This window comes from Ahaetulla prasina, chromosome 1 (assembly GCF_028640845.1).
Source record: "Ahaetulla prasina isolate Xishuangbanna chromosome 1, ASM2864084v1, whole genome shotgun sequence".
NCBI classification, from domain to species: domain Eukaryota; kingdom Metazoa; phylum Chordata; class Lepidosauria; order Squamata; family Colubridae; genus Ahaetulla; species Ahaetulla prasina.
The window spans coordinates 302,675,279-302,696,007 of NC_080539.1; the positions used below are offsets into that span (position 1 = coordinate 302,675,279).

At 36.2% G+C, this 20,729-nt stretch overlaps 1 protein-coding gene across 3 annotated transcripts in view; it reads right to left on the reverse strand.

The window, feature by feature from the left end:
- The window catches only part of NUMB (NUMB endocytic adaptor protein), an 80,745-nt gene that overhangs the window by 37,599 nt on the left and 22,417 nt on the right, over positions 1-20,729 (reverse strand). The gene's annotated exons all lie outside the window — the stretch shown is intronic.

Here is a 20,729-nt window from a genome sequence, read left to right on the forward strand (position 1 = left end):
GACTAGAAGCTAGCAACATAGAAGATACTCTGCACAGCAAGATTTTAAAAAGTTTTCAGAGCCCTACAGATGAAACTGGCTCTGTAAATAACAGTAAATAACAACTATAAACATATTATTACAAATATGTAAAATCTTGAAAGGAAGCTGAAACTCTGGGTTTAGATGGTATTATCATCTGTTACTATCCCAGAGGAAGGAAGGAAGGAAGGAAGGAAGGAAGGAAGGAAGGAAGGAAGGAAGGAAGGAAGGAAGGAAGGAAGGAAGGAAGGAAGGAAGGAAGGAAGATTAATGACTAGCTATGCAAAATGTGGCAGCTGGAGATTTGGATCCTGGAACCATTGCCCGAGGAAAAAAATGATAGGCTGCTCATATACAATGGGCTGCACCTCACAAAGAATAGCAAACATGTATTTTAGACCAGTGGTCACCAACTGGTGGTCCATGGACCACTGGTGGTCTGTGAGAAAATTTTGGTGGTCCTCAGAAAAGTTATTTGCATTTTTTATATTGCACTAAATCAGGGGTCCTCAAACTATGGCCCCTGGGCTGAATACATGCAATGAACATTTGTATTGCTGCAGAGTCTCCCCCTTGGAGTCTTTTTGTGTGGGTCGGAGGGGGACAGAAATTTTGACTCTGGATCTGCTTCACCCTCCCGGTACCTGGCAGCCTGGCAGTACCTGGCCTTGCATTCCCACAGGTCTTCCCTCTGCTTGGAAAGCCTATGCTCATAGTCCTCAGTGAGGCACTTCTGCTGAGCCTCCTTCTTGGCCAGATCCAATTTGAACTGAGCCAGCTGTTTTGCCAACTTTTCTCATGGTGGCTGCTTAGCTCCAACAACTGCTTCCTGTTGGAGCCCTAAGGAGCCTGAGCAGGCAGGCGAGGAATGGCTGGGAGAAGAGGGACAAGTAGAGGTCAGCAAGGCATCCCTTGACATGAGTGACATCGAGTTGACCATGCCCAACCAGTCACATGACCACCTAGCCACGCCTACCCATTAGGCAGATCATATTAGTGGTCCGCAGGATTTAAAATTATGAATGTAGTGGTCCCTGAGGTCGGAAAGGTTAGTGACCCCTGTTTTAGATAAAGCAAAATTAATTAGGAGGCTTTTTATTGAATCCTGTTGAGGTAGAACCAAAAGTCTGAATTAAGGACCTTGGAGTTATGAACTATAGAAAATGGAAATGTTGCTAAATGGAGCCTATTAAACTGCTCAAGAGCAATCAGAAAGAATGCTGGCTCATAAAATACATAAACTTCACTGTCCAAACAGTAATGCTCAAAATATGGGAAGCATGAAAACAAGCTGAGCTTCATCTCTTAGGGCAAATGTTTTATAATGGAAATTTGGTGGGATGACTCCCATGAAAGGAATACTAGGAATATTAAAGGATAACATCTGTCCAAAAGGACCAATAGAAAAGAACACAACATTGCACTATGTGTTAAAAGTACACGTTCTTTCCCAGAAACGGAAATGAATTTCCCAGAATGAAGAAATGAATTGAAAGTAACAGCAATATCTTTACAACAGCTACTGCAAAGTTCTTTACTTTAGAAATAAAAATTAAATGTACAAGTATCAGATGAGGGACAACAGGCTTGATACTCGTTGTTTTGAAAAAAAATTAGAATCTTAAACTACTGCAAACTGATATGACCCAGCAGTGTGTTATCGCTGCAAAGGAGGCAAATGTGTAATAAACTCGTACAACCTTTAAAAACATATGTACCATACCACTTTATCTGTTTGCTGAAGAATTTTTATGATGGCGAAGAATAGTTAGAATGGATAATAGAGCAATGAAGTGGTTCAAACCAGGGAAAGGAATGAGCCAAGACTGTACATTGTCGCAATTATTCAGGGGGAAAAAAACTTGGTAAAATGTTATCCATTGAGTCATAGAGTTGAAACCAGCCAAGCAACTGAATAACAACAATGAAAGGAAAAGAAGAAAATGCTGCAAAATTTCAGGAATTTAAGTGAAAGATCAAATTCATTTTAGTCAAATAAATGGAGCTTCTATAGACATCTGTTTCACACATTCATATTTTTACTGATAAGTCTTCTTACTGGGGTTTATCTGCAAATGTGTGAAGCTGAAAGTACTCCTGGACAAAGATTTACAAATTTAGTTTGTGAACCCATCCACGTATTGTAATTACATGCCTCTGAGATTGCTGGTTTATAGAATTAATAAACCTGCTTTAAGCAGGAGAGAGGAGGTGAGCCACTTGGGCAACTGCTGGAAATTGTGGACTTTTTACAATACTCATTTCAAGCCTCCTGACCTCCTGCCTTTTCTTTGAAAAACTTATCAGTTCAGAAGATCAGTACCAAATTGGCTAGAGAGCATACACAGAGTAAATGCACCCCACTGGTTTCTTTGAAAATATAATAATAATAATAATAATAATAATGATGATGATGATGATGATGATGATGATGATGATGATGATGATGATGATGATGGAGGAGGAGGAGGAGGAGGAGGAGGAGGAGATGATAAAGCTACACAGAAGTTGTACAGAAAGTATCAGGAAGTTAGAGTGACTGCTAGGACACACCATAGTACATATTTTTGTAGTAATGCTTAATATATTCTTGATATTCCTAATGTACCATCAGTCCCCAAAATGTCAGGAGTCTAAATTTAGAAGCATAATAATATGTTGGTTTCATCATGAGAACTCTTTTCCATCTTCACTTAGATTGTCATCCATTTAGAGATGTAGCTAAAATCCAGAAAGAATGATTCAACAGCTTGATACATGGAAGTTACTCATTTCCACATACCAAATAAAGATAAAGGTTCCCCTTGTACATATGTACTAGTTGTTCCCAACTCTAGGGTGCGGTGTTCATCTTCATTTCAAAGCCAAAGAGCCAGTGCCGTCCAAAGACGTCTCCATGGTCATGTGGCCAACATGACTAAACGCCAAAGGTGCGTCCCTATTTTCCTACTTGCATTCTTTACATGCTTTTGAACTGCTTGGCTGGCAGAAGCTGGGACAAGTAACAGGAGCTCACTCCATTATGTGACACTAGGGATTCGAACTGCTGACCTTTCGATCGACAAGCTCAGCAGTTTAGCCACTGAGTCCCTTCACATACCAAGTAGCCTTTGTCAATTATAACCCAAAATCTATACATATTTTGATAGATATATTCAGAAAGTGTATAATCTTTTTTAATTTGAAATTATAACATAAAATGTGACCAAATGAAAAATGTTTAAATGATTTTAAATACTGGATTGGTGTGATCCCAGTATTTTAATTTTGGTACTATTCAAATGCTCAGTCACATTTATTACAAATATAGTTACAACCTGTACAGTTTATTTTTTTGCCATGACTAAGAGGCAGACCCCACAACTTTTCAAATGCTTATTTGTTAATTTTAGCAGACAATATACAAAGTATATGCATGAAATTATTTTATTTTTTCTAAACTTTGGCAAGAAAATATTCAATTTAAAATTTGTGATGAAATCAAATTGCCACTAAAGTTCATCAGAAATTTCATTTTTCCTCTGATATGTACTTTTCTATATCTGCTATTTAATGGTAAATATGGGCCATATATCCTATAAAACAACCCACATAATTCTGAATTTTTTCAGTTCAATAGAAAAGCAAACAGAATATTTAAATTTTAAAATTTACAGTATTTACATCTAGCATGAGAAAACACTTATACTTGGATAATAAATAGTGTCTAGCAGCTTTTTATTTTCCAACTTTAAAAATAATAGAACAGAATAGAATTTTTTATTGGCCAAGTGTGATTGGACACACAAGGAATTTGTCTTAGTCCATATGCTCTCAGTGTACATAATAGAAAAGATACATTCATCAAGAATCATAAGGTACAACACTTAATGATAATCATAGGGTACAAATAAGCAATCAAATCATATTAGGAAACAATATAAATCGTAAGGATACAAGCAACAAAGTTACAGTCATACAGTCATAAGTGGAAGGAGATGGGTGATTTAATCAAAGATGGTGCCGCCAAAGGCTGCCTCGGTGAAATGATCTCCTTTTTAAAAAAATAAAATTCGGCCTATAGAACAAACATTTAAATGGTGTGCTTTTGTGAAACCAGTCAACAAATCCCTACCAAAACCGGAATAGCCCTGGGACTGTTCATACAAACTGTATTGGACATGCTCAAAGTACAGTGCTTGCCAACTGTTCTGGAAAATATTATCAGCAATGTTGTTTGTTTTATCTGATGCATTTTACTAGTGAAGATCTAAGTTTTGGGAGGGCAGGAATATCATGCAGAAGCAACTCATATAACTTCATGATCTAAGTTGATCTATGCTGGCTCCTTCAGAAGCCCAGAATTATTCTCATAATACAAGTAACAGAAAGCAAACTAAAGACTTAATCACTAATTAGAAATGGAAACAACATCTAGCTCCAGAGATATATTATTACTACTGACTTTGGCAAATCAAAATATAGAAATAAGGAATTGCCTATCCTTAGTTCCTTATACATTGCAGTAATATATTTTATTTTGTTTAGTATTTTGTGTGAAGCTACTTGCTAAAGTTTCTAAATCACATCTTATGTCTTTTTATTTTATTATCAAAATTTCTATACACTCCCCAATCTAAGGATTAAGCACTAGGTGATTTTGAAAAGCAACCAATAGTGGTTTAATAAACCATAATTACATTATTCTATTATGCTGAATCTAGTCTGTGTCATTATTCAAGACTATCTCTTGAGAAAATATTGGACAGAAATCTTGTTTGTATTGAAACAAAAGTCTATACACAGCTCTACTTCTTTTCTAAAATAAACATTCCTGCATAAATCATGAATTTATGCTAACGTGAACTTGACAAAAAATAAATCTAATTAAAGTAATTCCATATGATCATTCTCATTGCACATGGGCATGCGATGCTGTCTTCTGCTAGGATGCTAGGAATAATAAATCACTATCAAGAGGACCACAATTATCACACCCCTGTACAGTTTAATTAATACATCTGGGGAAGTTAATATTATTCTCAAGCAACTGCAGACCTCAATAACATGTGTTTTAGCAACCTATTCAATCTAATGTTTTAACTACAAACATATCTTAGTATCAAATAAGACAGAGACTGCACTATGTCATCTCTATAGAATAGTTTGACTCCCTCTTCTTTGTTACAACCCCTGAGATATCAGAACACTGCTATCATGTCACTCCTAGTCCTTCTTTTCATAAGACTAGACATCAGTTCCAGCAACCGTTCTTTATATGTTTTATCCTCAAGTCCCCTAATCATCTTTGTTGCTCTTCTCTGCACTCTTTCTAGAGTCTCAACATCTTTTTTTACATTGTGGCGATCAAAATTGGACACCACACTCTCAATCTCAAGCATTCAAAAGGAAACTATCATTCTGCAATATGGTATACTGTTATTATTAACACTACTTGCTAAGGAGGACGTTTCAACTCATTTCTTAACAGTTCTCATCTGGAAAATCTTTCATGAACTGATAACAGGAAGTTTACAACACAGGAAGGATGCAATACTGGTAAATATTTATATTACAATCTTCACACTGGAAGCTGCCTATACTCTAAAAGTGGTAATATAATCATAACATAAAAAGAAACGCTCCCCAAATCTCCCCAATTTTTGCAGATGCTTAACATGGTGCAAGCAAATAATTTATTTTCTGCAATCAGGTATATTTTCAGGGTGAACAGATTTATCACAGCACATAACAGCAATTCTCGGAACTGAAGAAATAGCTATAGAAATATGGGCAAGCCACAGAAGATTCAATAAAGGTTCTAACCAAACTATGCCAGCAAATATGGACAATGACAGTGGCAGAGGTCAGTCTACATATCCATAACCAAAGAAGAGAGACTTAACAGAGTGTTAACAGAGTGTGAAAACTATCATACAATAGCCTTAATTTCACAGGCTAGCAAAATAATATTTAGGATCATGCAATGCAGATTAAAAATCTATATGGAAAAAGAAATATCAGATGTTTAAGATAGCTTTCTTTATAAAGGTCATGGATCAAGACATATTGCTGATGTGTGCTGGATAATTGAGAAAGCCAAGGAATTAAAAAAACAACCCCAGTCACGTGCTTCGATTACAGAAAGGCCTTGGAGTGTGTTGACCATATCAAGCTATGAAATGTACAGTTAGTCCTCAACTTGTGACCACAATTGAGCCCAAAATTTCAGTTGCTAAGTAAAACATTTGTTAAGTGAGGTTTGCCTCATTTTACAACTTTTCTTGCAATTAACAATATAATTGTTAAGTGAATTGGGTTTCCCCCATTGACCCTGCTTGTCAGAACGTTGCAAAAGGCGGGTGACATGACCCTGGGACACTGCAATTGTCATAAATATAAGTCAATTGCCAAGCATCTGAATTTTGATCAGGTGACCATGGGGATGTCACAACAGATGTAAGTGTGAAAAATGGTTATAAATCACTTTTTTAGTGCCATTGTAATGAGGACTACCTGCACTTAGAAAAATGGGAAGCCTGGAAAATCTTATGTGAAACCTATATAAGGTTCAGGAAATCTGAATGTAATATGGCAAAACAGTTTAACTCCCGGGTATACTGGGGGTCCTCAGTTCCCGGTCCCTGGACCGGCACTGGTCGGCAGCATGCCAGAAACTGGACTGTGCAAACAAGAGAAGCCCCATCCGCAGGATGCAGGCAGCACATGAAACCACACCCCTTCTGGTCCACAAAAAAATCTCTCTCCACAGAACCATTTCCTAGGCTCAAAAGGCTGCTGCTGTATACAATGTATACTATATACTTTACCCTATATGCAGAATATATATTGAAAGAAGGTGGATTAAAAGAAGATGAGTGTGCTTTTAAAATTGGAGGAAGAAACATCAAGGGCCTGCATTGTGCTAAGAGAGAAATATTTGATGTAAAGATATCCCAAGAAGCAATTTCAGTGTTTATATTTGATTAACCATTGCCAGATACAATGGGAAAGCATTTAGAACTTAATATTGTTTATACTGAGAATTTGTAATAATTGTTTAATTTTTATATTTATAAAATAAAGTTTAGCATGTATTTTTACAGTTGAAAATGATAAATAGTGCTAACATAAATATAAATAGCTTAGAGCTCTGGGATTTCTCAAGATGATCTAATTATTTTAATGGATGAAATGAAATAAGGTATTCTCAGTTTTATGACAATAGTAAATTATATTTGTTTACTAATACTTTATTTTCCATACATTTTTTAAATTTTTGTATTATTTTATTCTTCAAATGCTTTAAATAAATATATATTTAAGAAAAAAAACAAATTATGCTGAAACTATAATCATAACTATACACGGCAACAGAAACCACATACTATGGATTTCAGACAAGTTTTCATCTTTTCATAATTCTAAGCAATATATTATAAAAAGCAGTAAGAACCATTTTTAAAATTTATAATGACTCTTTTAGATGACTCCAATCGTAGTAGAGTCTAACCAATTAGTAGATACATAACCAATAAGATAATCAGATTAAAAAGAAAAAGAAAAATATCCAGGCACTTTTAGGCACATTTCACACACACTTCTCTTCTGCACAAAAGAACAAGATGACATATAAAGTCCCAAAGTTACACCAAAAGAGCCAGGTCTCTCGAATAGCTTTTTGAAAGTTCAGGTAAGAACAAATATGGTCTCTGGGGAAATGTTGATTGTTTCCTGATTGCTTATTTGTAGCCTATGACTATCATTAAGTGTTATATCATTAAGTGTTAAATTTGTACCCTATGACCATCATTAAGTGTTGTAAGTGTTGTACCTTGATGAAGGTATCTTTTCTTTTATGTACACTGAGAGCATATGCACCAAGACAAATTCCTTGTGTGTCCAATCACACTTGGCCAATAAAAATTCTATTCTATTGTATGTTGCTCCAGAGAGGGGAAACAACAGAGAAAGCTCTACTTGCTGGACACTGCAGATATTGCTCCCTTATAGAAGGAATCTAAAGAGACAGGAAGACCTGGAGGAATGTGGTGCATGGGATTGCGATGGGTCAGACACGACTTTGCAACTAACAACAAAGAGAGTAATCTCTTCCTAATAGGCAGAACCCAAAGGGAAACTGACATTTAAGGGTACTCAGATCGATGAAAGCCTTTAAAAGTAACAACGACCACCTTGTATTACACCTAGAAGCAACATGATCACCAGTCCAGCTCCGAGAGTAGTGGTATTTACATAGGCAAATCAATAACAGCCATAGTATCTGAGTGGCCTTCAAGGGGCAAACCCATGTGGAGAATATTACAGCAATCCAGACAAGGCATGACCTATGGTGAATTATTTATTTATTTATTTTATTTATTTATTTATTTTTCATATTTTTATAAAAACATAGATATCAAAAAGTTTAAAATACAGTAACAAATTAAAAATCTAATTCAATATGCTGAGAAAATTTAAAAATTTAGTAAGTAAAAATTAATAAAATATATTAAACCCTTTAAAACCCACATAAAACCCTCAATTAGAAACTGTATTATTTAGGCCAGTCCTGCTTGATGAAAAAAGAAGGGTTTTTTTGATGAAAAAAAAAGAATTCTCAGATAGGAGGAGTCCCAGGTTACAAATTGATTCTACCCAAGGAAACATGACCACACCCAAAATCAAATATGATACCTTATCCAACCTTTAACCCTTGCAGTCCTGTACGATACTAAGGATGATAATATCCTATGCTGCTGAAAGATGAAACAGGAACAAGACGGTTGAATTTCTTCCTACCGTGGTCCTGTGAAAAGTCATCCATAGGAGTAGATTCAATCCTTTTTAACTTTCAGGATATTAAGAACAGAAATGGGTAACTAAAGTTGGCCAAAGTTGCATTCTCCTTCTCCGGCTTTTTCAAAAAAAATTCGCCACTTTGCCAAAATATATTGCACAAAATTCAAAAGGCAACAGTTTTATTAGTTTAATAATAAACTATTATTATTATCAGTTTCAAATAAACTATTAAGTTTATATTTTAATTTAAGTAGCCTATTCTTTTTTGCAATAAAAAAAATTAACCTACCTACATCATGTCTGTGGTTTCTGCATTAAGCAAGTTCCTGAATACCAGGTTAAAGTCTCTGCAGTCACAAATATTTAAAATACATCTCGCTGCCACAAGTGTTTCAGGAATTCACAAATGAGAGCTGCTTCCATTGGAAGCAAGAATATAACTTAGCAAAGTTTGAGAACTAAGGATCCTCAAAGTTTGATGCCTGAGTTTTCAAAGAAAGGAATCCAAAATGAAAAATTGTACATTAAAAATCCATTAACCTTAATTCAATAGAAATTATAAGATTAGATAATATTTTATGTGATTATAAAGCAAACATCTTTACAGACGTTTTGGCTTGATACATTCAAAGTATAAAGAATTATCACACTTGTTCTGGAAAAAAAGAAAGTAAAGCACTGTGGTTGGTGAGAACTTTGATCTGCTCTTTCAATTACGTTATCCACCTGAAAGGTGCAAGCAAATTGGCAGAAAAGCACAAAAAAAATTATAGGCCATCAAAAGTTGGCAGTCAACCAACTCATCAATACTTAACTTCTCACAGTGCAGCTGATATATACAGCTGAAATCATGGCTATTTTCTCTCAACAAAACAGAAAATTTCAAACCACATAGTTCAATATAAAAAATCTATATCCAGGTAATTTCTCCTTTCACAATTATAATAATCTGCCTTTATTTAATACTTTGACTGCCAAAGCTAATAGTTCAGCTAACAGAACACATCTATTCTGAGTTCCTAGTTTTGGTATGAGTAAAAGTAGGTACACATATGGCATGATAGTAGGGGGAGGGGTTCTGTCAAATGCCCCATTCCTTTTAGTGTATGAGAACATCCATTCTTATTCCAAATCTATTACTTTTTCTCTGTGAACCTCTCTCTCTCTTTCTTTCAGCAAGTTGCAAGTGAGGATAGATCGTTCTTATTAAATACTGTACTTGAACTGACTTAATACCTTGTGGTTTTGAAATTCTTAAGTTGTCTTACCTCTGTTTTAGTACCAGATGAAATGGGAGCAGCACTGTGTTGTTTGATTTCTTTTGATACAGGAAAGATCCAAGTAAGTTAAAATATCTCCAAGTATTTGTCTATCATGAGTTTAGAGCCAACATCTTTTATTTGTTCATGCTGAAACTAACAGTATTTTATGTCCTGCTGCTGGTGGAAGGGTATTTATTTAATAAGTCTCCAGTCCCTCAATTATAACAGCAAAATAGTGCTGTTTAGATGGTTCCAGCAACACACATCATGTGGCAACAGAATAATTCTAAGTATGAGAAAGAATAAGACAGGCTCCACAGAATACAATGAGTATTTACCTATTTGATAATAGGAATCAGAGGTTTGTTCCACTAATTGCCAAATTGTTGTTTTGACTGATTTAAGTGATCTTTGACCTCATATTTAAATCAGCCAGATTTGACCTCTGAGAGGTCAATGCAATACACTTATCAGTGTATTATTCCTGAAATGTGGCCTTGTTCTTCAGTCTGCTTATATTAAAAGTCTTCAGCTTGTTCATATATTGATTTGAACTGATTTGGCAAATTTCTATCTGAAGATTATGAGAAGAGGCTACTGATTTCAGACACAGCTGTCTTAGATATTATGAATAATAGCAATAGCAGTTAAGACTTAAATACTGCTTTATAGTGCTTTTACAGCCCTCTCTAAGCAGTTTACAGAGTAAGCATATTGCCCCCAGCAAAATCCTCATTTAACCAACCTTGGAAGGATGGAAGGCTGAGTCAACCTTGAGCCGGTGAGATTTGAACTGCCAAACTGCTGCTAGCAGTCAGCTGAAGTATCCTGCAGTGCTGCACTCTAACCACTGTGCCACCTCGGCTCTAAATTAATCAAATATTGTTGAATCATATGCAAAGTATAATTGGGAATCACTTGTTCCTTAGCCTTAATTTATTTGATTGAACATTTCTGAAATGTTCTGAAACATTTCAGAAAAGATACCAAACACCTTGGAGCAAATTATCAAGGTACTTCATAAAAGTAGTGGAGGAACATTTCATTAAATATATACAGGCTTTACTAGATGAATTGTACATAATTTTGTTGTGGAGTGCCAGTGCCTCTTTTTAAAAAAAAATAGATTTAGCAACAGTGATTTCAGCTCATAAGCCTATGACTAACTTGATAGTTGTGTTCAACTAAAATTAAATCTAGATAATAAACATTCATATATTTCAGCAAGAGTTTTGAATTTTTCTTTGCTAGCATAAGATGCCTATATAAGAGCAGCAAGATCACATAAAATATAATGACTGTACTATTGCTTCTTGAATTCCAAATATTGGCTTTAGCTTTGACTTTTCACTTCTGAAGACATTATTCTGTTTATGAGAATCATCTCAAATGACACACTACACCACTTCCCAAGGAAAATTAGGATGGCAAAATATTTCTTCCCCTCCTGTATTATAATTACATATTTAGATAACCTATGATGATCCTCCTGTTTTAAAGATAAATTCTTGGAGGGAAAACTAGTCTTTCTTTTAATGAAATACAATATGTTCTTCTACTTCTTGAAATCTTTCACTTCAGGAACTAAAAGGTTCATTAAACTGCAATATATGAGGTTCAAAGAAGCATTTAATACATTTTCTGGAGAAAGATTTATTAGCAGCCATAAACTGCCCACAAATTGTTAAAGCATATCCATTCTAACATACTTAAATTATGTGATGGAAGGTTCTTAAACTTTTGCTTCAGAGATAAAAAGAAACATTTGGGAGAAGATTTATTCTGAATAGGATCATCAAAAGTCATATTTAGGTAAACAAATTAAATGAATACCTAATCTAGATGCTATTCAAAACAAAAATGTTTCAGTCTTGGAGGGGTAACAGACCTAAAAATGTAGAAGGTTAAAGAAAAACATGAAAAGGAATTAATTCTGATTACAATAAGCTGCTTTACTGTGACTACAAAGTTAATTTATCCTTGGTTTCCTTCGGATGGGATTATTGGCATTAACCTCAGCCCAAAGCAATTTTAAGGATGAGACAAGTGTTCATTCAAACACAGCTTGAACTATGAATCTAAGAAGACTCAATTTAGTTAGTCTTAATGTGAAGTAAAGACACAATTCTAGAATTCTTTGGATTAGAATTCAAAGTAGAGACAAATCCAGACTTTCATTTATCCATTCTCCATTTCCAATCCCCACACCTACTTTTTCCCTTCTGCTTATATAGCAAAAGTGCACAACCGTGCACAATATTTTCTCTCTCAAAAGGCTGGTAATGCTTCTCAGAAACGTTTCATTCTTACCATTTGTTTTTGAAGAAAATTATACCATGGGACAATGACCGAATTAAACAACTATTTGAAAAAAACTGGTTTCAATTGTACCATTTTATTCTGTTACTCTAGTTATAGTTGTGGAGGAAGCTATTCCATCCCTTGTTATGAATCTACTACAGAAAACAATATCACTCATTTGTCAGATTTTTTTTAAAAAAGTTTGTATATCTTTGCCAGGAATTACCAAAACTACACATGGGTTCTGATTATTAAAAAAGGAGCCTGTGAGGATAATCAGGCAGCATGTAAATTTAATAAATTATTAATTATGAAATCATTGTAAGTTATTAAATCATTATTAATATATCAACGTGAAAAGGAAGCTGCATATTCATTTCAGTAATTGTTTTGCACCATATTTCCCATGATTCTATACCAGCAGAGCTCAATAGCTCTAGGCAGCGCACAAATCAAATAATATAAAACATAAGGTTGTAATCATAATTCTTTTTTAAAAAGTAAAATGTAACTAGCCCACAGCTGGTTGGACAAGATGAACAAAACACATGCAAATCTCTAAAAATCTAATGGAAAATGTATGTTCTAAACACTTTCTGAAAGATACCTCAAATGAGGATAAGTCAAATTCCAGGGAGAAATACATTATACAATATCAGGATCGCAACTCTAGAATTCTTGCTTCTAAGTCTCCATCTATCAAAGCGAAAGAACCTAGAACATTCCAATCAAGGAGAAGGGACATAGGAAACCTTAGACCTTTTCCCTGTCCAGCTTTATATGTTAAAAGAGACGTTGACTTACCTGAACGTTGCTTTTCTGTATGTTGGTAGAAAGATCCATCAATGGGTTAATCTACTATCCAATCGTCAGAGACTGAGTGAATCTATTTATTTGAACTGCTTAGCCACGCCTCCTGCTCATTAAGCTCCAGACTTTTCACTCAGTCCTAAGGAAGAGACCTAATTTTGGTTTGCTCTGACAATTTCTTAGTCAGAGTATTTAATTTTGGTTTTTTTGTTTTTGAACTGCACTAACTTTGTTTGGATTTAAGGATTTCATTCTGGTATCAGGCAAGTGATTTGTGGGCTGCTGGTGGGGGGGGCAGTACTGGGACCCCAGGCTGTTTCCCCTCCACCCAGGAAAAAAAGGAAGCAGCTATCCGGAGTTGTGTTCTTATGCAGATCACCTCCGTGATTGAATTAACTGCCCGTGGGTTGGTTGGCTTTTTTCTGTCCATCAGAAAAAGCCTCCCCCACCTGTTTTTTTTTCTCATTGTGGGTGGCTCCTGAGCTGTGCCTGGTATTCCACAGCACACTCTGAGATCCAGGAAGTCTTCGTGGCGCTGAGAGGCTCGGCTTCCATGAGATGCCTCTTGACCATGTCCCGGGAAACCAGGCATAGAAAGAAATGGTTGGGGGGGTTGGAGCAAAATTCTAACGTGAGGCCATGCCTCACAGTCCGTAGCACCCAGGCATCAGTCGTTGAAGACTTCCAATGTTGATGAAATAACTGGAGATGATCTCCTATGGGCACCTGAAGAAAGGAGTCATTTACCTCGTCTGAAGAAACAGTTTCCAGCTCCTCAAAATGGCTTTTTGGACAGTTGTTGCTGACGACCTTGATCCTAGGACCAAGATCGATTGACTGATTGTCCATATCCTTGTGAAAAGGGGCATTGAAAATAGGACCCACCTGAACCTGCTTCCGCCCGAAAGGACTGGCGTTGAGAATAAGGGACATATCTGCGTTCCGACCTCCTGTAAGAAGGTGACGGCAGGGCCTTCCCCTTATCTTTGTCCTCAATCAGAATAGGGTCTAATGCCTCTCCAAAAAGGGCAGGCCCCTTGTAAGGAGCAGACGCCAAACGCCACTTTGATTTCACATCCGCCTTCCAATGGCAAAGCCAAAGCAGTCTGCGAGAAGTGATTGTGGATGCCAAGGCACGTGAGGCAAACTTTACCGCATCTAAGGAAGCATCTGCAGAATAGATGGTAGCTGTCATCAACTTGTTGATATCTTGGTGAACTCGTGCCTCCTCAGGTGGTATACAATTGACGCAGGTGGTATGCAATTGATGCAACCAAATCAAAGATGCTCTATTAAAAAATGAGATCGATGTAGCAGCCTTGATGGCCCAAGCAGCTGCTTCATGAGTCTTCTGAAAGACCATCTCAGCTTTCTTATCGTCCGCCTTCAGCCCTTCGCTAACATCACCAGAAATAAAAGAGGACGGAGTGAGTCCAGCCACTGGAGTATCTACTGAAGGTAATTGGAGAAGCTGATCAAGAGCAGGATCAGAGCAATACAATTTTTATCTTGACCACTAGGGGCCGCCAGAGAGTCGGGCTGAACACATGGTTTTTGCACTACCTCTGTAAACAAGGTCGGGCAAGGAATAAATTCTTCTTCAGGTTTTGGTATCCTAAATAAATCTTCATGAGGATTATCAGAACCTTGAAGTTGGAAAGTGAAGCTCTCTCCCAATCCCATATTAGTAGCAACTTTTGCCTTGTGTAGTAGAGATTTAAAAAGAGAAGGGCGGAAAAGGCCTGAAACTGATGGTATGTCAGGAGCAATACCCTCATCCTCAGAAAATTCCAACTCTACTGGGCAATCTTCGTCTAAATTAGAATCCTCACTATGATAAGGCTCATGCTGAGAAGAAGTTTCAGCATCCCTGGTTCAAAGTATCGGAGCCTGAGGCCTGGACAAAGGCACATTGTATTGAATGTGCCTTTTTTTTTTTTTACATTTTTTACATTATACAATATCAGGACAGCAACTCTAGAATTCTTGCTTCTAAGTCTCCATCTATCAAAGTGAAAGAACCTAGAACATTCCAATCAAGGAGAAGGGACAGATCAGCCATAGGAAACAGTTCTGGGCTGCATAAACAGAGGGATAGAATCAAGATCACATGAAGTGTTAGTGCCACTTTATAATGCCTTGGTAAGGCCACACTTGGAATACTGCATTCAGTTTTGGTCGCCGCGATGTAAAAAAGATGCGGAGACTCTAGAAAGAGTGCAGAGAATAGCAACAAAGATGATTAGGGGACTGGAGGCTAAAACATATGAAGAACGGTTGCAGGAACTGGGTATGTCTAGTTTAATAAAAAGAAGGACTAGGGGAGACATGATAGCAGTGTTCCAATATCTCAGGGGTTGCCACAAAGAAGAGGGAGTCAAACTATTCTCCAAAGCACCTGAGGGTAGAACAAGAAGCAATGGGTGGAAACTGATCAAGGAAAGAAGCAACTTAGAACTAAGGAGAAATTTCCTGATAGTTAGAACAATTAATAAGTGGAACGACTTGCCTGCAGAAGTCGTGAATGCTCCAACAGTGGAAATTTTTAAGAAAACGTTGGATAACCATCTGTCTGAGATGGTGTAGGGTTTCCTGCCTGGGCAGGGGGTTGGACTAGAAGGCCTCCAGGGTCCCTTTCAACTCTGTTGTTATTATATTATATATTATATTATTAAACCTTAGACCTTTTCCCTGTACAGTTTTATATGTTAAAATAGCACCTGGAACTACACTCAGGAACTTATGTAAAGCCAGTGCAGTACTCAAAAAACCAGAATTACAATGCTGAATCAGTTTGCACCTATTAACTTGTGGACTATACACCAACTGCAGTTCCAGGGCAATTTTCAAGAGTTTCTAGGTAAAATTAATTGAAGTATTCAAATCTGGAGGTAATGGCAATCTAAATTATTGTTGTCATAGCTTCTTACTTCAAGATGGTCAACATCAAAAGATGTTGTGGATCTTGTATTACTGAACCAGTCCTCAACTGGTACTTGTGATCATTAAGTCTGAAACCCTTGAAGTAGGATGAAACACCTTACTGCAGATAACAATGGAAGCAGCATATTCTACTGCCAATTCTTAGCACCAATGCTCCATTACCATGTGTCTTGAAAAAGCAAGAAAGTTTCCATAAGCCAAAATCTTGAACCTAAATACAATGTGTAAAAAGCTACTATTAGACTCCTTTCCTACAGGTGTCACAGAAATATTATTACCGTAAAATTAGAGAAAATTTCTAAAAAGCTCATTTGCCATAATCATTCTCCTTAAACTTATTGAGTTACACAGAAGACCACAATCAAGAGTATCACAATAACAATCAGAGATGTGTCTCCACATTGCCTGAATTTCCTGAAGTCAAAATAATCATCTTTACCTCCACTTCCTTATAACTTGGCTAATGGGCATCCTTATATTCTTAAATAGGCAGGGATGTGTATCAATATAATTTGTGCTATCCACACAACTGACGTTTACTGTGCTTCACCAATGAAGTCAGGGAGTGGTGCTATTCTTTGAGATTCAATACAGGACAATTTCAGAACAATTGTTGGTAGGTTTCCTGAGCTTTCTTTGTCCTCCTCTCCAGTATCACCCATTGGCATGAAAATCACCATCAATCACTCTTTATAGGATTGATTTCAGTAGAGTTGATGTCTTACTTCATCCCACCAAGTCAGCCAAGAATTATGCATGTATGCATTTGCCATAACATTATTAATCTCCTGAAAGATGAAAAGTCCTACAGCAAAAAAATAAATAAAAATACAGTACTTAGTAAGAGAACAAGAAATTGATTTTTTCTAATTAAAAAACTCCAAAAGAATTCTAGGAGATCAATGTTCCCCTATACAAAAATATCAAACCCTTCCTCCCAAAGACTGTGCAACACAGGTGTTGGTTTGTAACATAGTGCAAGGCAAAATAAGTTGTAAGGGGTAGTGTCTTATGGCCACACAAAAAGGGGCCATACCTGCAGAAGGCCTAAGCATCAATAGGATCTGAGCAAATTCCTCCTTGAAAGTACTGTATAATCTCTAGCCTCATCATTAAGGCATTTAGATTGTTTATATGGTAAAACTGTATCAAGAGAACAGGGGAAACATCACTTGAACAGGAGAATTACAGAAGATAACTTCAGACTGGTTCTACAGTAGGCTGGAGATGAGACAGAGGTGATATTTATTTATTTATTTATTAAATTTTTATACCGCCCTTCTCCCGAAGGACTCAGGGCGTACAGCCAAAATAAAACACAATATATATACAATTAAAATCAAAATTTAAAATAAAGCATATTACAAAAAGGCCAATGTTTAAAAATTTAAATTTAAAATTTAAAAAATTTAAAACCCCACAACAATAAAACACAGTTTAAAATGTTAAAAAACCATTATGCCAGTCCAGCTTGAATAAAGAAGTATGTTTTTAGCTCATGGCTAAATGATGTTTTGAGATGTCCCTAAAAATAGTTAATGAAGCAACTATGTGCCATGATTAGAGGTTTAAGAGAAATAATCTTAGGTCAGAAGCAGTTCTGCCTGAAGGAAAACTGAAAAATATCGTGTATGGCTGAACTCCTTCTAAATTACAGAGATAAACAGCAACAGCCTCTTTCACTTCTTTATTGAGATAATTCTGCATTAAAATCGATCCAATAATGAATGCCACAAGGGCATTCTTACCAGAATGCTAGTTTTAAGAGCATTTTGTAATTATATCTCCAACTGAAAATAAGATTTAGCAAGCTTCCAAAGTCAAACCTGTTATTTTCAGATATGACATTTATAAGCTAATTATAGAAGATTCATTTATGAATCAAAATTCGGTCTTCAAAAACAATCCTACACATATTCTTCCTTCTTCATACAGTTTGACTATTTTAATTGTTGTATCTCAAAATACAATAATTTTCATTAGAGAATGACTAACTCATAAAATCTAAAATTCTAAAATATAAAAAAAAGAACAGGACGAACACTTTCAAAGTTATACTTGCAATTATAAAAATCTTGGTTAAAAAGGCACAGAAGGCTTTATCATGATGTCTTTGTCCAATTCTCTCTGTTTAAACCAGGGATCTCCAATCTTGGCAACTTTAAGACTTGTGGACTTCAACTCCCATAATTCCTCAGCCAGCAAAGCTGTTGAAGTCCACAAGCAAAGCTGGCTGAGGAATTCTGGGAGTTGAAGTCCACAAGTTGCCAAGATTGGAGACCCCTGGTTTAAACACTAATGTCATCACGGAAGGTTCTCCTCCTGACATTTACAATTAGGGCAGATTAATATCTGGAAAGAGAACAGGAAGTCGGGTTAAAAATCTCCCCATATCAATCTAATATAAACTCTTCAGTATAGTACTTAGCATACCAAGCTGTGGTTCTAAAAAGCACGTTAACGTATTTCTCAGATTCTGCACAATTAACATTCCTAATCTTTCACATTTCAAGAAACAAAGTCTTCTCCACCTACAGAAAGAACTAGTCAAGCAATTAACAAATTACAGCTCAGTGGTGTAAGCCTTTTAATTTCATCATGGCAGTCCAAACTAAATTTCCCAGCAATCAGTAGTTTAGCATTCAAAATTATGCTACTCTCCTTTATATAATAATTACTTCAGAGAATCAGGCTACTCAACAAAGTTATTTAGGCTTCAATACAACCACCCAGGAATTCACCACAATTAGAGGTTATCAGAGAGATAGGATAGAGGGAGGAAGAAAAATTATGCAAATCGAAATTTTCAATGAGTTGACACCTAAATTGTGCCGTTTGTTATTTATTTATTCATATCATAGCTGTCCCACTATCCTCCATTTCATTCAAGGCAATCCACAATAAAAAGATGGAAGTATAATAAACCCAGCTAAATAGTATAGAATCACTACAGCAGCAGTAAGTATTGAAGATGATAAAACAGCAATTTGACAAAAGGAGCAACAGAATTATGTACAGGTAGTCCTCAATTTACGACAACAATTGAGCTCAAAATTTATGTTGCTAAGTGAGAATTTTTTTTTGAGTTTTACGACTTTTCTTGCCACGTTTGTTAAGTGAATCACTGAAGTTGTTAAATTAGTAATACGGTTAAGTGAATCAGGTTTCCCCATTGACTTTGCTTGTCAGAAGGCTGCAAAAGGTTATCCCCGGGATACTGCAACCATCATATATGTGAGTCAGTTGTCAAGCATCCGAATGTAAGTCACATGACCATGGGGAAACCTGCAACGGTTGTGTGAAAAATGGTGATGTCACTTTTTTCAGCGCCGTATGACTTTGAATGGTCACTAAATGAACTGTTGTAAGTTGAAGACTACCTGTACTGAAGACTTTCCTAAAAGGAGTGTAACATTATTCCACAAGAAGCTGGAAGGAATTTAATACGAAAAGAGGAAACATTTCAAATGTACCAGCCCTGTAGCAGAGTTATTTCACAGAATGCAACACAGCCTATTTTGAGTGTGTTCCAACCATTTTATCTGAAGGAAATATACATTATTATGTAGGTAATGGGCATGCATCCAGGAGCCAAAGCAAATTACTGCTTCTTAAAGATGTATATGTACCCACCCTATCAAACTTTGCAGCATTCAAATATTAGTATTTACCATGCAGTACAGATATGTATTAGATTTTTATCCCACCACTATTATTTTTAAAATAACTCAAGATAGCAATTCAAGGTAATATATATAATAGTCCTTCCTCCTCCTGTTTTCCCCACAACTACTCGGTGGAGTAGGCTGAATGAGTGACTGGCCCCCGGCTTTCATGCCTAAGGCAGGACTAGAACTCACAGCCTCCTGATTTCTAGGCCAACACCTGAACCACTATACCAAACTGGCTCTTACCTGTGTGTTACCTGTGTAGTGTGCTCAAAAGAAATAATGCAGGTACAGGACACATAGTACGGCTTTAATTCAGAATTACCATAAAGATAAGAATGTAACTAGCAATGTTCACTCATCTAGCATGATTTCTCCTACTGACTCTACAGCTGCACTGAAAGCACAAAATGAGGAAATTAATTTTCTAATTAATTTTAATTCAGTATTAATTAATAACTGTTCAGCAGATAGACATTTTCAAATCCTTGATTATTTTGTGGATTTCCGTGGCTCAAAACTAAGTTTAAGATTCATTACATCCTTAAGATTCAGCATTCTAATATGAAAAAAGTTTGATGAACAAAGGAAAATGTAATTTGTGTTTAAAAATCAAGCATAGCAAATAAAATGCAGCAAAACTTTGCAATGTGTTGCCATGTAATAAAAGCAGTCCTCGACTTACAACCACAATTGAGCACAAAATTTTTATTACTAAGCTAGGCATTTGTTCAGTGAGTTTTGCTCCATTTTGCAAACTTTCTTGCCACAATTGTTAAGTGAATCACTGCAGTTGTTAACTTAGTAACATGGCTATTAAGCAAATCTGGCTTCCCCATTGACTTTGCTTGTCAGAAAAATCACAAAAGGTGATCACATGACCCCAGATCACTGCAACTGTCATAAATACGAGTCGGTTGCCAAGCATCTGAATTTTGATCAT